This window comes from Microcebus murinus, chromosome 26 (genome assembly GCF_040939455.1).
Source record: "Microcebus murinus isolate Inina chromosome 26, M.murinus_Inina_mat1.0, whole genome shotgun sequence".
NCBI classification, from domain to species: domain Eukaryota; kingdom Metazoa; phylum Chordata; class Mammalia; order Primates; family Cheirogaleidae; genus Microcebus; species Microcebus murinus.
In genome coordinates this window covers 20,925,642-20,941,487 of record NC_134129.1, presented here as the reverse complement: position 1 = coordinate 20,941,487, position 15,846 = coordinate 20,925,642, and positions in this window count along the sequence as shown.

Here is a 15,846-nt window from a genome sequence, read left to right as displayed (position 1 = left end):
GTCCACGCCGGGCTGTGTGTGTCCATCTGTGGCTGTCAGCTACAGTCCACACCGGGCTGTGTGTGTTCATCTGTGGCTGTCGGCTACAGTCCACGCCTGGCCGTGCGCGTCCACCTGTGGCTGTCGACTACAGTCCACGCCGGGCTGTGCAGGTTCACCTGTGGCTGTCGGCTACAGTCCACGCCGGGCTGTGTGTGTCCATCTGTGGCTGTCAGCTACAGTCCACGCCGGGCTGTGCGCGTCCATCTGTGGCTGTCAGCTACAGTCCACGCCGGGCTGTGCGCGTCCGTCTGTGGCTATTGGCTACAGTCCATGCCGGGCTGTGCCTGTTCACCTGTGGCTGTCGACTACAGTCCACTCTGGGCTGTGCACGTCCATCTGTGGCTGTCGACTACAGTCCACGCCGGGCTGTGCGCGTCCATCTGTGGCTGTCGACTACAGTCCACGCTGGGCTGTGCGCGTCCGTCTGTGGCTGTCGACTACAGTTGACTCTGGTCCCAAAGTGGTTAAGCAAGAGCATGTTGGCATCACTCGGAGTCTAGAAAAATCTTCCAGCAACAAAAGCAGGAGCAGGATCTGAGGACAGAGATCGGAAGCCAGAAATGACGAGGGCAGCTGCAGGGATGACGAGCAGGGTGGGGCGGACGGGGGACAAGGCTCCGAGGCGGAACGCAGACGCAAGTTCTGTTAGGCTGCGGGTCTCCTGACCCTAGCATCAGAGACTAGGCAATCGGGATCCAGATCCGGGGTTGTGCCTCTTTCATTTCGCGTTGCCCAAATCTAACACCGTTCTTGGCAGACACTCGGCACGTGGCCAATGGAGAAATTTTTCCGTTTAGCCAGCATGTGTTCAGCCAGGTGCTGAGTAAATGAGTCAAGTAATGAATCGGTGAGTGAGTTAATAAATCAAATGACTACTACCCAGGTAGGGCCGGATGGTGTTCCAAAGCATTCAGAGTTTTTCGTTTTTTTTCTTTTTTTAATTTCTATCACGTTCATTCACCAACGTACAGTGAGCGAAAAGTCTCGCTGAGAATACTGCAATAGCCTCCTGATCCTGTAGCCTCTAGTCCAGGGGTCCTCAGACTTTTTAAACAGGGGGCCAGTTCTCTGTCCCCCAGACCATTGGAGAGTGCGCACTGCGGGCTCGGGACGAGTCGGCTGCTAAGCAGGACAGGCAGCGGTGGCAAAAACACGCGGCAGGCCGGATACATGTGCTAGGCGGCCCGCATGTGGCCCTCGGGCTGTAGTTTGAGGACCCCCAGCTAGTCTGTTGCCTAAGTTCCCAAAGCTAGCACCGTCTTGAAGGAGGGGTGTCTTCTAACTCAGTTCAGGATAGTATTGACCTCACTCAGCCACTCAACTTTTTCCGTCTCCCTTTCTCTCCCCGATGGAAATAATGATCCTTATTCCTCCACCTCGCACGGATGTTGGACAGATTGATTAGTTAATGTCCCCAAAATTGCTTTGAGGCTGAAAAGCGCCGATTATTATTATTATTATTATTATGTTGTCTAAGAGAAATTCTCTGCCTTTTAAAGGGAGAATTGCCACTCACGTTTAATTTCAACGCTCTGCCTCTCACAGGTGGAATCCTTTTTTTTTTTTTTTACCAATAAAGAAAAAAAATATTTCCACGTAGAATGAGCTCCTGGAAGCTCATTCGTCCGCTTCTAAGAGGTGAGATCAAATTTCCATCATGGAAGGCAATTGGGGAGCAGGATGAGGTCAATATCTAGGCCTTAAGTCAGCAAGGGGTTTGCCTTCTTATCCAGAGGCACTGATAATAAAAAAATGGTTTTGCCTTTTGTCAGCCAAATGCCACCTCTAGCCAAATGCTACTGACAGCAACCTAACTCATTTACAGAGTATCGGAGCTATCCTGTATATATAACATATTTATAATAATATTTATAATAATATAAATAATATTTATTTATAATAATATATTTATAATAATATATATTTTTTCCTTCCAGAACACTTTGAACTTACGACTTTTTAACCTCGGCTGAGAGTAAAGCAATGGTGGTTTAGAAGTATCTTTTTTTTTTTTCCATTTGTTTGTTTCCTTATAGAGGTAGGCAAATATCCTCAGAAAAGTATGGAATAAGAAGAAAAACAAAACAAAACAAATCTAACGACATGTTTGAATTTCCTTTTTTTTTCTTTTTGGTGTGGGGCTTGCTATAAAGTCAGGAAAGTTGTAAGAAAAGTTTCAATGACATTTAAATAATGTGGGGGGTGGGGGAGACACTTCATTTGAAGCGAATTGATGCTGGTGGCTCGATAATTCCAATCCTGATTTGCTGCTCATTTTCCTCGGCAACTCGGGCTCTTAGCGTGATTTATGCCTCAACTTTTAGAGCGAAATTTATGAACTGCATTAAGTGCTAAGGAAGAAGCATAAAAAATCAGTAATTTGAGAGTCCGGAGGAGTGGAGTGCTGTGTACACACAGGCTAAATGAAAATAAGAGGCTAATAGATGCCTCTGAGAAAAGCAAATGGCTTTTCTTGACATCAAGAAAACAGGGCTTTGGGAAATTCTTTAATTACCGTCTAATTGGCTGGGTGAGATAGTGTCGTGGAAGACGCATGAAATCCAGGAGTGTCGTTCTGAGATGAAACACGTCGCGGTGGGGGAGTGGGTGTAGGGGTGGCACGAGTACAGTAAACCCCCCCAGGGGAGGAGGTCACAGATGCCCCACCTGGGACTCTGCCCAACAGGTGGCAGGAGCCAGACTGGAGACCCCCCCCCCGACCCTGCAGGCGGCCGAGCCAGCTCCGTCCTGTACCGTGTTTCCCCCAAAATAAGCCCTACCCATGAAATAAGCCCAGCAGGATTTCTAAGCATTTGTGCAGTAGAAGCCCTACCCCGAAAATCAGCCCTAGTGACGGGCGTGGCTATGAAAATCAGCCCTAGTGGTGGGCGTGGCTATGAAAATCAGCCCCAGTGATGGGCGTGGCCATGAAAATCAGCCCCTAGCGATGGGCGTGGCTATGAAAATCAGCCCTAGTGGTGGGCGTGGCTATGAAAATCAGCCCTAGTGAGGGGCGTGGCTATGAAAATCAGCCCTAGTGGTGGGCGTGGCTATGAAAATCAGCCCTAGTGACGGGCGTGGCTGTGCAGCGCATCTGCACAACCCATGCGTGTCGTCGCGGAGCGGGAAAGAACACGAGCAGCCCTTCTCATCCGCCCCGTGAGAGCTCTAGTGCTCCACAGGAGAGATCGGGGCCAGTGGCTCTAAAGGAAATAGAGTCGCAAGACATTCAGGATGGGATTGGGGGTTTGGAGAGTGAGGATGATGTTCCAGAAGAAGACGACTTCACTCTATTTGAATCAATGGAGATGGTTGCACCGTTCTTAAAAAAAAATAACACATCCCCCGAAAATAAGCCCTAGGGTGTCTTCTTGAGGAGAAATGAATATAAGACCCTGTCTTATGTTCAGGAAACACAGCACACTCCACCTCAGTGGCTGTCACCACGTTGTCCCCACCTGTCTGGGACCCTCCTCCCAGGACCAGGCTTGTCCTGCGTGTGGCTGGGGCAGCCAGTGGTGGGCCTGGGGACAGGGACCAGGTGGGCAGGTCGGGGGCAGGGACCAGATGGGTGGGGACAAGGACCAGGTGGGCCCAGGGGACAGGGTCCAGGTGGGTGGGGGCAGGGACCAGGTGGGTGGGGGCAGGGGCCAGGTGGGTGGGGGCAGGGGCCAGGTGGGTGGGGGCAGGGACCAGGTGGCTCACAGGCAGGGACCAGGTGGGTGGGGGCAGGGACCAGGTGGCCCAGGGGCAGGGACTAGGTGGGCCCAGGAGACAGGGACCAGGTGGCCCAGGGGCAGGGACTAGGTGGGCCCAGGGGACAGGGTCCAGGTGGCCCAGGGTCAGGGACCAGGTAGGCCCAGAGGACAGGGACCAGGTGGGCCCTGGGGCAGGGACCAGGTGGGCCCAGGGGACAGGGACCAGGTGGCCCAGGGGCAGGGACCAGGTGGGCCCAGGGGACAGTGTCCAGTGGGTGGGGACAGGGACCAGGTGGGCGGGGGCAGGGACCAGGTGGGTGGGGGCAGGGACCAGGTGGGTGGGGGCAGGGTCCAGGTGGGTGAGGGCAGGGACCAGGTGGGCGGGGGAAGGGACCAGGTGGGCGGGGGCAAGGGGCCAGATGGGTGAGGGCAGGGTCCAGGTGGGCAGGGGCAGGGTCCAGGTGGGTGAGGGCAGGGTCCAGGTGGGCGGGGGCAGGGTCCAGGTGGGTGAGGGCAGGGACCAGGTGGGCGGGGGCAGGGACCAGGTGGGCGGGGGCAAGGGGCCAGGTGGGTGAGGGCAGGGTCCAGGTGGGCGGGGGCAAGGGTCCAGGTGGGTGAGGGCAGGGACCAGGTGGGCGGGGGCAAGGGGCCAGGTGGGTGAGGGCAGGGTCCAGGTGGGTGGGGGCAGGGTCCAGGTGGGTGAGGGCAAGGGGCCAGGTGGGTCGGGGCAAGGGGCCAGGTGGGCCCAGGGGCAGGGACCAGGTGGGCAGGGGCAAGGGGCCAGGTGGGCCCAGGGGCAGGGACCAGGTGGGTGGGGGCAAGGGGCCAGGTGGGCAGGGGCAGGGACCAGGTGGAAACAGGAGCCGGGCTAGTGTTAGGGGGTGCTGGTCCAAGTGCAGAGTGCGATGGGATCCCAGGCTGGGGGAGACCCCGAGGAGGTTGTGGTGTGTGAACCCCGCCCAGAAGGACCCTAGGGGCCTCCACTGAGGACAGGCTGGGAACAGGGTCTCAGTGGGTTTGGAGAGGGCAGAGGCAAAGGCAGACGCCACGGCCCACTCTCAGCACACTTCTTGCTGCTCATGGCTGCCGCCACCTGCAAGACCACAGTCTGCTGCCAATAAAATGTCCCAGACAAATGCATGGCATTTTCATCTGGGGGGCTCTCAGTAATACCTAGGAAAATGTCATCTCGAGTTTTCGCAGTGGTGGTAGAAGGGTAATGAGGCCGAATCGATGCTCGCAAACGTTTATCGAAAGCGCTCCCGGGCGAGGTTCAAGGGTCCCAGAGCAGGGGGGCCACCCAGGACTACCAGTTAGCTTTTATAGGGGGCTGGCTGTTGTTGTCGTCTGTCTCCGGGGGTCAGGGCAGGATGTTTTGCACCCGGGTGTCTTCCCGCTTTGCCTTGGCGGGGGCTCAGGGTCCGGGCCGACGAGATGTTCCGTTGGTGACAGGATGCAGTTAGGGCAGCTGCCCTGCAAGGTCTGCAGGCTTTGCAATGCTGGGAGGATGGGAGAGAGGGCGGGGGAGACCCAGCCACCAGCCTCACAGTCACGAGTCAAAACTGCCTCTGATCCAGCCACCAGCGTGGCTCTAAACAAAGATTTTCATTAAAAAACAAAACAAAAAAAAACAAAAAAAACCCAGGCGAGACCAGATGTCACCTGCCAGGCTTCGACTCCATGTCGTCTACACTAGCTGCCAACCCGGAGAAACCAGGAGGAACCGGAGCTGACTCGGGTTGCTTTTCTGCCTCCTGGCGGCGTGGGGGCTCACTGCAGAAACCAAGCGAAGGAAACGTTGAACAAAATTCCCATTTCACGTTTGTGGACCGGTGTCTGAACCCCCCCACCCCCCCAAGCAGTGTCAGAGCCGGGTTTTCCTGGCTCCTCAAACTTCTCGTTTCACTGCGCCTGTAGAAGGGAGCTCTGTCAGATCTTGCATGGACAGGATTTGAAGCAACTGCTGTCTCTGTATTACCTAGATGCCTATTTATCTTTTAACCACTTCGGTACGAGCGTCGACTTTAGCCGACAGCCGAAAGCTTTTTGCTTTTACCTCTGCAGTTGCAGTGTGTGCGTTCAGCTCATGAGTTACTACGGATCTGTGACCTGTTAACAAGTCCTTGGTAGGAGTTATTCTAGTTATTTTCCTAAAGCTGCCTGCGAAGTCAAACAAGCTTTCAAGCTTTCCTCATCACACAAGGGCAAAACGGACTCGTTGTCAATGCACAGCACAGACCGCCGTGCGGACCGTGAGTGCCGGCTGTGGGCGAGGTTTCTCAGCTGGTGAGTGCTGGACCGAAGTGGTTAAATCGCACCATTGGACCCCACTTAATTCAAGGTTGATTCTCCCCACTAATTTCTTTTCTTTTTTTTTTTTTTTTTTTTTTGAGACAGAGTCTCACTTTGTTGCCCACGCTAGAGTGAGTGCCGTGGCATCAGCCTGGCTTACAGCAACCTCCAACTCCTGGGCTCAAGCGATCCTCCTGCCTCAGCCTCCCGAGTAGCTGGGACTACAGGCATGTGCCACCATGCCCGGCTAATTTTTTGTATATATATTTTTAGTTGGTCAATTGATTTATTTCTATTTTTGGTAGAGACGGGGTCTCGCTCAGGCTGGTTTCGAACTCCTGACCTTGAGCAATCCGCCCGCCTCAGCCTCCCAAAGTGCTAGGATTACAGGCGTGAGCCACCACGCCCGGCCCCACTAATTGCTATTCAGTTTAATCAGACTTTTCTCGGTGGTGCATTAAGGCGAGTCACTAGGGAACTTCGTTCAAAAATTTTCAGTGTCATACAAAAAAAAAAAAGAAAGAAAACATTCTCTATAAATAAGAAAATAATTTTTTTTTCTTGAGGACATGAATGACTTTAAGATAAGACACACTTCCAGCCACCCCATAGGTGTGAATGACTCACCTATTCTAAGTGAATCTTCACACGTTGGTGTGACTCGATTGTCCTCAGTCTTCTGCGTCCCCTCTGCAGAAAATCAAGCATGCAAAGGGCATTTATACTGAGAAATTACAGGCTTCTTTCCCGCTCAGCTCACAGCCACCGAGGCAGGGTTTCCAGGATTTCCTCGGCCTTCCTTTTAAGGGGTTAGGTGACCTGCCCAGCGTGGGTCTGGCTGGTGGCCGGAATGGTGTGGGGTGGCCCTTCTGCTGTGGTTTGTGCAGCCTCAGGGGAAAAAGGGCAGGGAGGCCCGTTTTCTGGTGGAGGCTGAGCTGTCCTCTGCCCTGGAGGTCTCCCCGGCCGTAGCTGCATCTTCTCCCACGATTCAGGATGCTGGGAACACTTCTGCCTGCCCAGCCCCGGCTCTGGTCGGCTGCACACTGGCTTTGGCTCTGAATTGCATGCCACGTGCATAAGAAGAGGAAGCCAGAAACGGGCGAAAACGCCACACGTTTTGCATGCATTATCCTGAGAACCCGATGCTTTTGGGAATTCAGCCCGAACAAGGGGCAGCTCCGAGATAGCACCTGTTTTCTCCTGTGTGCGGATGCAGTGGAGACAAACTTCCTCTAGAGGGCGCTCGCAGACTCTCCATGAACCCAGAGCTTGGGAAGAGGATAGCCTGGGACTCAACACGAAGCCAGACGTGCAGATTTTTTTTTTTTTTTTTTTCCATCTTCAATGCTAAGAAACGACAGTGAGCCGCCACCGTTTGTGCCGTCCTGGATGAAGCTCAAGCCCGTAATACAAAGCGAGGCAACACAAGACCTGGAAAAGGGGCTACACGTCTACCCGCCGTCAAATGGGTACTGACAGACTAAAACTAGGGTGCTCAAAAAAACGGTGGTGCTCGACAGGGATTTGGGGGTAAGAGGGGGAGACCCACATCTTAAGGAAGTGGCGAGCATTGTGGGGGGGAAGGGATCACCTCTATCCCTTTTTAGGGAGGGGCAAAGAAACACACTGTAACCAAAATATCTTTTTTATTTTATTTTTAATTTTTTTTTTTTTTGAGACAGAGTCTGGCTTTGTTGCCCAGGCTAGAGTGAGTGCCGTGGCGTCAGCCTAGCTCACAGCAACCTCAAACTCCCGGGTTCAAGCGATCCTCCTGCCTCAGCCTCCCCAGTAGCTGGGACTACAGGCATGCGCCACCGTGCCCGGCTAATTTTTTCTATATATTTTTAGTTGTCCGGCTAATTTCTTTCTATTTATAGTAGAGACAGGGTCTCACTCTTGCTCAGGCTGGTCTCAAACTCCTGACCTGGTGATACCTCAGCCTCCCCAGTAGCTGGGACTACAGGCATGCACCACCATGCCCGGCTCATTTTTTCTATATATAGTAGTTGGCCAATTAATTGTAACCAAAATAGCTAAAAAAAAAAACAAAACAAAACTGTTATTGGGAGGTGGACAGGTGCAAGGGGGGAGGAGGGGAAGGGTGTGCACTCACACGGTGAGTTTGGTGCCCACCACCTGGAGGCTGGGCACTCTTGAAGCTCTGGCATGGCGGGGTGGGGAGAGGGGGGCAGGGGCAAGATATGTAACCCTAACAATATTTGTACCCACAGAATATAAGATAATAAAAAACAATTTTTTTAAATACCTCTTTGTGGGTTTTTTTTTTTTTTTTTTTGAGACTGGCATAGGCGAGTCATGCACATGTGGGGAGAGTGAAATACAGAGGATTTCCTCCTGTTTCCTTTGTGAGCGCAGAGTGAGCCCTCACCTCCAGGGGAGCTTGCAGAAGTTCACCGCAATGCCATATTTGTAATTACAGGGGGAGGGAGGGAGATTAAGGGATTTGACTGCTCACCTCCTCAGCCCTCGAGCAGCTGGCACCGGGGACTGGCCGGGAATGCCATGTTCTGGCCGAGAGGTCCGTGGAAATCCTCGGAAGTGGCCACGTGACCTCGCCTTTGGCCGCCCGAGGAAGCCAGCCTCCGTGGGATCGGGTGGAGACCGCGACTGGCCTTTTGAGCTGTTTAAAGCACATTCTGGGTATAAAAACACGCATTTCCCCGTGTTTTGGAAGGCGTGTGTTTTACTTGGACCCGACTAGGTGGAGGGGAGGTGACCCCTGCTCGGGCGGGCGGTTGCACCAGAAAGAAGGCTGTTTTCCGAGATCTTCCCCGGGCCTCCCTGCCTCCCCCGGGGGACCAGGCGTTCCCTCCCTTGCCCTCCAAGCCTGGGATCGGGGAGAGGGCAAACCTGTTGTCCTGCGGGGTGCAAGGCAAAGGCAAGTACGGGGCTTCTCAACGCTTGGGTTCTGAGACTCCATGAATCTGCAGGCTGTGAAAGGGAAGAAGGCATAAACACGGATCAGTGGGACTTCAGCCCTGTGCATGGTCCGACCGCCTCCCCGGCTTCCACACACGCCCCTCCCCAAAGCATTCCCCAGCAACCGGAAAGATCTTCTGAAAATGTACAGCAGATCATGCATTTGTTTTCCTGCTCAACCACTTGGGTCCCACGCTCACCGGCCGCAAACCCTTGCCCACAGCCGGCACTCGCGGTCCGCACGGTGGTCTGCGCTGTGCATGGACGGCGCGTCCGTCTTGCTCTTGTGTGACGAGGAAAGCTTGAAAGCACCGAGAGCTTGTTTGACTTTGCAGGCAGCTTTTCCCTTGTCATGTCAATATCAGAATAGGCAACATAGACATATATGTTTTCATGACGTTATTTTTAAATGTTCCCAATTTTATTTTATTTTATTTATTTTATTTTTTTTTGAGACAGAGTCTGGCTTTGCTGCCCAGGCTAGAGTGAGTGCCGTGGCGTCAGCCTAGCCCACAGCAGCCTCAATCTCCTGGGCTCAAGCGATCCTCCTGCTTCAGCCTCCCGAGTAGCTGGGACTACAGGCACGCACCACCATGCGTGGCTAATTTTTTCTACATATATTAGTTGGTCAATTAATTTCTTTCTGTTTGTAGTAGAGACGGGGGTCTCGCTCTTGCTCAGGCTGGTTTCGAACTCCTGACCTCGAGCGATCCGCCCGCCTCGGCCTCCCAGAGTGCTAGGATGACAGGCTAGGATGAGCCACCGCGCCCGGCCTCAATTTTATTTTGATAAATGAAAAATTAGAGAAGTCATATCACGGCTGTGGGCTACAGTCGACACCGGGCTGTGCGCGTTCATCTATGGCTGTTGACTACAGTCAAGGCTGGTCCCGAAGTGGTTAAAGTTTTTCAGTGGCTCCATGTCACCCTTCATGAAAATGTCCCAACTCCTTAGCTGCACACACAACACACGAGATTTTTTCGGATCTGTCCTGCAACCTCAGCCCTTGCTCCCGAGTGACATGCTGCTCTCCAGGGCATTGTTCTCTCTCTCTCTGTCACTTCCAGGCCCATGCTGTCCTTTCCCACCTGGAGCCCAGTCCCCAAGCCAACACACAGGCTCCTTCACCGGGCTAATGTTTTTCATCCTTTAGACCAGGGGTCCTCAAACTTTTTAAAGAGGGGGCCAGTTTACCGTCCCTCAGACCGTTGGAGGGCTGGACTATAGTTTAAAAAAAACTATGAACAAATTCCTATGCATGCTGCACATATCTTACTTTGAAATAAAAAAACAAACAGGCAAAAACACCCCTGCATGTGGCCCGAGGGCCGTAGTTTGAGGATGCCTGCTCTAGGTATCAGCTTTGGTGCCTCTTTTCCCGACATGCCTTACCTGACTCTTAACAGATGGGGTGAGGTGGCCCTTGCTGTGTCATGTCAGCATGACATCTTCTGTCCTTAGCCCGGTAGACAGAGGGTTTTCCCTCAAAAGCTGAAAGGACTTCCCCAAGGATGCCTGCTAACGCCATCTAAATAGTCACACCCCTCTAGAACAAAGCTCAGAGAGTCTTTATCCACCTGAGAACTGAAACAACCCACCTTCACACATTCGTCCATCCATTCATTCATTCACATTTATTGGACAGATCCATGTGCCAGATTCCGAGCCAAACGTGCCCAGATCCTAAATTCAATAGGATCGTCTGGTGCATTTGTTTCTGTGCAGATTCTCTTTGCATTCTCGCTTTATACTCCGAGTTTCACCACTTTTGCTTTCCTAAACAATCCCATGCTCTCCTTCTTCCTGAGGGCCTTTGCAAAGCTCCATTCATCCTTATCCCCTTTCTCTGTGAGCTAATTCATACTAAAGAATATGTCTCCCTAGCCTCAAAGCCTAGCATGAGTTCTTGAAGTGATTGTAAAGTAAGGCTGCAGATTATTTGACCCTCAGTCCACAGAGGTGGGGATCACGTCACGTCTCCTCGAGTCCCTGTGTGCTCTTGGCTGCTTGTGGTGGAAGTAAAGCAGTGTGACTTCTAAATCCAGGTCATAAAAGGTTATGCAGTATCCACCTTGTTTGCTGGAATGCTTGCTTTTGGAGCCCTGAGTTGCCGTATATGAAACCCAAGTACCCAAGGCCACCAGGCTGGAGAGGCCACATGGAGGTGCTCCAGGGGGCAGTTCCCGTGAGACCCAGCATTCCAGCTCTCTCTACGAGGGTGAAAGACATACGACTGGGCGGTCTCGCACCCTCCAGACCAGCTCACCCATCAAATGTGCGCCACTGCGTGACCTCCATCGATGCCACGATTAACAGAAGAATCGCCCAGCTGAGCCCCGTCTGAATTCGTGGCCCACAAAATCACTAGCTGTAATAAAATTGTTATTGCTTTAAAGCCATTATGTTTTGGGGTGGTGTGTTAGGTAGCGATAGACAACTGCAATAATTCTCTCTCTCTCTGTGCTTGCTTCCAGAGAATTCTATTTTGCCTCCAGCGTGGAGCTTTATTGCATTGTAGTTTAGTTTTCTAATATCTACATGTCTGTTTTTCCAAATAGGAAATACAAGGCTGGAAGTGATGGTTTGCTGCCCATTGTATTTCTGATATCTAGCATCAGTTCTGCACAAAGTGTGGACTTGATCATTATTTTTTAAAATTTGGGTTGAAGGTTTGAAAATTTTGGAACAGAGCTGCTTACAGGTGAGGTATTTACCTTAACAAGAACAATTAAAGGCAAACATATAGCTATATTTGCTAGTTACATCAGGTGTTAATCTGATGGAACTATTAATAGAGTCCTCTTTCAGCCTAAAAATTTAAAAGACAAATTATGTGAGCACTCTAATTACAGGGGTCCCTGTGGGACCCAGGAAGTGTTCTGAGTAATACCCACAAGGTTTATAAGGGTTTGGATTTGGCTCTGTTTGGATAAGAATGTCACATTTTTAGATGAGCAGTCTCAAAGAGTGGCTGTTATTACCCCTGTCACCATTATATTTTGATTGTGTGCTCTATAATTAGATGTTGAAAATGCTAATGCATATTAATACTTGATTGATTTGATTACCCATCCTAATTATACTTTGATCACTTTTGATAAATATATTGATTTGTATTTTATTTACCTCACAGTGTTCTTTGTACAACTATGATAATATCTGATTACATCTTAATATTTGATTGCCTTGAGTAGCTCTTGTTTTAACCATTGGGAGGTTGGATCATATTAGCTATGGTGTGCCTGGCTAGTGGTTATGAACGTAGATTTGGCAGTAAAACATGCCTGGGCTTGATGTTCTCAACTACCTATGCTGTGTGACATTGGGTAGGTCACTTAACCTCTCTGGCCTTAGTTTCCTTGTCTCTAAAATGGGGATAATAATAAAAGTGACTCCTAAGGGTGCCAGGTGGATTAAATGAGATAATCATGTTTTTTTTTTTTTTTTTTTGAGTATGAGTCTCATTCTGTTGCCCAGGCTAGAATGAGTGCAGTGGCATCAGCCTAGCTCACAGCAACTTCAATCTCCTGGGCTCAAGTGATCCTCCTGCCTCAGCCTCCCGAGTAGCTGGGACTACAGGTGTGCGCCACCATGCCTGGATAATTTTTCTATTTTTTTTTTCTTTTTTTTTGTAGAGACAGCATCTCGCGCTTGCTCAGGCCAGTTTCGAACTCCTGGCCTCAAGCGATCCTCCCGCCTCGGCCTCCTAGAGTGCTGGGATGACAGGCGTCAGCTGTGCAAGTGTCCTGTCTTAATCATTCCTTCCTTCATAGAAAAAACCAATTTACCTATGTCCTGTCCCCGATGCTGTGAGACATGATGTTTTCTTCTTGTCTTTTTAATTTTCTTATTTTTTTTACTTTTTAAAAAATCTTTTTTTTTTTTTTTTACCTTTCCATTTTATGGATCAGTTTTCTCTTTTCTATCACTCTATTTTATATGACTTTTTGAGCAGACCACAGTAATACTTTTAATGTTTGGAATTTTCAAAATTGAAATGTTAAAAACTATTTTCCTTTATATATAGAGTTAAATTTTTTTTTTTTTTTTTTTTTTGCCATGCATGAATTTAAAAAAAAATCCTTGTAGTAAATGAAGTAGCATGTTAAGCCTGGGGGTGATGTGATCACGGGTTATTTTAATTTTCTTCTCTATACTGCTTAGTAAGCGTGTGCTGCGTTCATAGTATGGAAAGAGAACATGCGTGAATTTTGTTTTTTCCTGTGGGGCGTCTTTGGGATTACTTACCTCTTTTGGTACAGTGCTCTCTGGTGAGAACTAACCATCTAGTGCAGGCGTCTTCAAACTCCGGCCCTCGGGCCACACGCGGGTGTTTTTGCCCGTTTGTTTTGTTACTTCAAAATAAGGTATGTGCTGTGTGTGCATAGGAATTTGTTCACAGGGTTTTTTTTTTTTTTAAAACTATAGTCCGGTCTGAGGGATAGTGAACCGACTCCCCCGTTTAAAAAGTCTGAGGACCCCTGCTCCAGCGCAACTTTGAGCAGGCATGATATTTTTTGTTTCTCCTCCACCCCACTCCTGGAGGTTTCTTGGTGACAGAGCTGTCCTGCTGAGGAGGAGGCAGAGACCAGACCTGACATGCAGACCCAGGCAGCTTCAGAGAGCTCCGGGGCAGGGGCTGAAAGGGGTGAGGTCGGCTTCTGGCTCCACCAAACTCGGAGCACCTCGGTCTCCTTGTTGAAGCTGGAGCTCAGGCTCGGTGTCCCCAGCCACCTCCTCCAGTCCCGAGCTCCAAGACTCCTGGGTGTCTCATGGAATTCGGTTGGAAAACAGGCCGGCACTTAGTGTGCAGCTGCCTTTGTTAGACTGTCAGGATTTAATTGCCTGAAGATCCTTCTACCGTATTTCCCCGAAAATCAGACCTACCTGTACAATAAGCCCCAGTGGGGATTTCTGAGCATGTGCGCCATAGAAGCCCTACCCCGAAAATCAGCCCTAGTGGTGGGCGTGGCTATGAAAAATCAGCCCTAGTGATGGGGGTGGCTATGAAAATCAGCCCTAGTGATGGGCGTGGCTATGAAAATCAGCCCTAGTGATGGGTGTGGCTATGAAAAATCAGCCCTAGTGATGGGCGTGGCTATGAAAATCAGCCCTAGTGATGGGCGCGGCTATGAAAATCAGCCCTAGTGATGGGCGTGGCTATGAAAATCAGCCCTAGTGACGGGCGTGGCTATGAAAATCAGCCCTAGTGATGGGCGTGGCTATGCAAATAAGCCTTAGTGAGGGGCGTGGCTGCGCAGCGCATCTGCACAACCCATGCGTGTCGTCGCGGAGCGGGAAAGAACACGAGCAGCCCTTCTCATCCACCCCGTGAGAGCTCTAGTGCTCCACAGGAGAGATCAGGGCCGGTGGCTCTAAAGGAAACAGAGTCGCAAGACATTCAGGATGGGATTCGGGGTTTGGAGAGTGAGGATGATGTTCCAGAAGAAGACGACTTCACTCTATCTGAATCAATGGAGATGGTTGTACCGCACTTAAAAAAAAAAAAAATAACACATCCCCTGAAAATAAGCCTTAGGGTGTCTTCTTGAGGAAAAATAAATAGAAGACCCTGTCTTGTTTTCGGGGAAACACGGTGGTTCACACTGAGTGAGAGAAAGGCTCTCCGGGTGCTGAGCAGAGGCAGCCGGCCGCGTTTCCCTGGGATTGGAGTCTGGCCTGGGATTTTTAAGGTGTAGCGAATGACAGACATGGGGTAGGGAGGAAGGAGCCGGTCTAGGATTCACGGGCAAAGGTGCGGAGGTGGGAACAAGCCCCTCACAGGTGGAGGATGGATGGAAGACGGAGACTCGAAAGCACCAAGGGGAAGCCTAGAATGTTCCCCGGCCGCTGGGCAGAGCACAGTCTTGAAGGCCTCTTTCCTCACTCACAGCACCCTGCGGTAGCAACCCAATCCCAGCCTTCCGTAGATTCCGTGACAGTTAACGACGCTATTTTGTTCCTCTTTAACTGTGAGTTTAAAAGTAAACATTGATATTTCTTCTGAGACTTAAAATCAGCCCCACATCACAGTGCGTTTCAACAAAACCAAACAGCTTGGTGGCCGGGACTTAGAGAGGCCGCCCTTAATTGGATAAGAAGATGAGGCCTGCGCTTTGTCACGGGCCTGATTAATTACTGCTCTGAAGCTCTCGAAAAACAGACGTGGTCTGTCAGCGGGATCTGCTGTCTAATCGAGGACAGCTGTTTTTGGAAACCTTTCAACTAGGCCTAGAGAGTTGCTGATCCTTTAAGGGAAGTCAATCACTGAACTGTACATTTTAAAGGGAACATGCCAGGGAAAAACAGTTTTTTTTTTTTTTTTACTAATGTTCAAGTCATGGTCACCATGCCGTGTTTCCCTGAAAATCAGACCCACCCATAAAACAAGCCCCAGCAGGATGTCTAAGCATGTGCGCCATAGAAGCCCCACCTCGAAAATGAGACCTAGTGACGGGCGTGGCTATGAAAATCGGCCCTAGTGATGGGCGTGGCTATGAAAATCAGCCCTAGTGGTGGGCGTGGCTATGAAAATCAGCCCTAGTGATGGGCGTGGCTATGAAAATCAGCCCTAGTGATGGGCGTGGCTATGAAAATCAGCCCTAGTGGTGGGCGTGGCTATGAAAATCAGTCCTAGTGATGGGCGTGGCTACTAAAATCAGCCCTAGTGGTGGGCGTGGCTATGAAAATCAGCCCTAGTGACGGGCGTGGCTGCACAGCGCACCTGCACAACCCATGCGTGTTGTCGCGGAGCGGGAAAGAACACGAGCAGCCCTTCTCATCCGCCCCGTGAGAGCTCTAGTGCTCCACAGGAGAGATCGGGGCCGGTGGTTCTAAAGGAAACAGAGTCGCAAGACATTCAGGGTGGGATTCG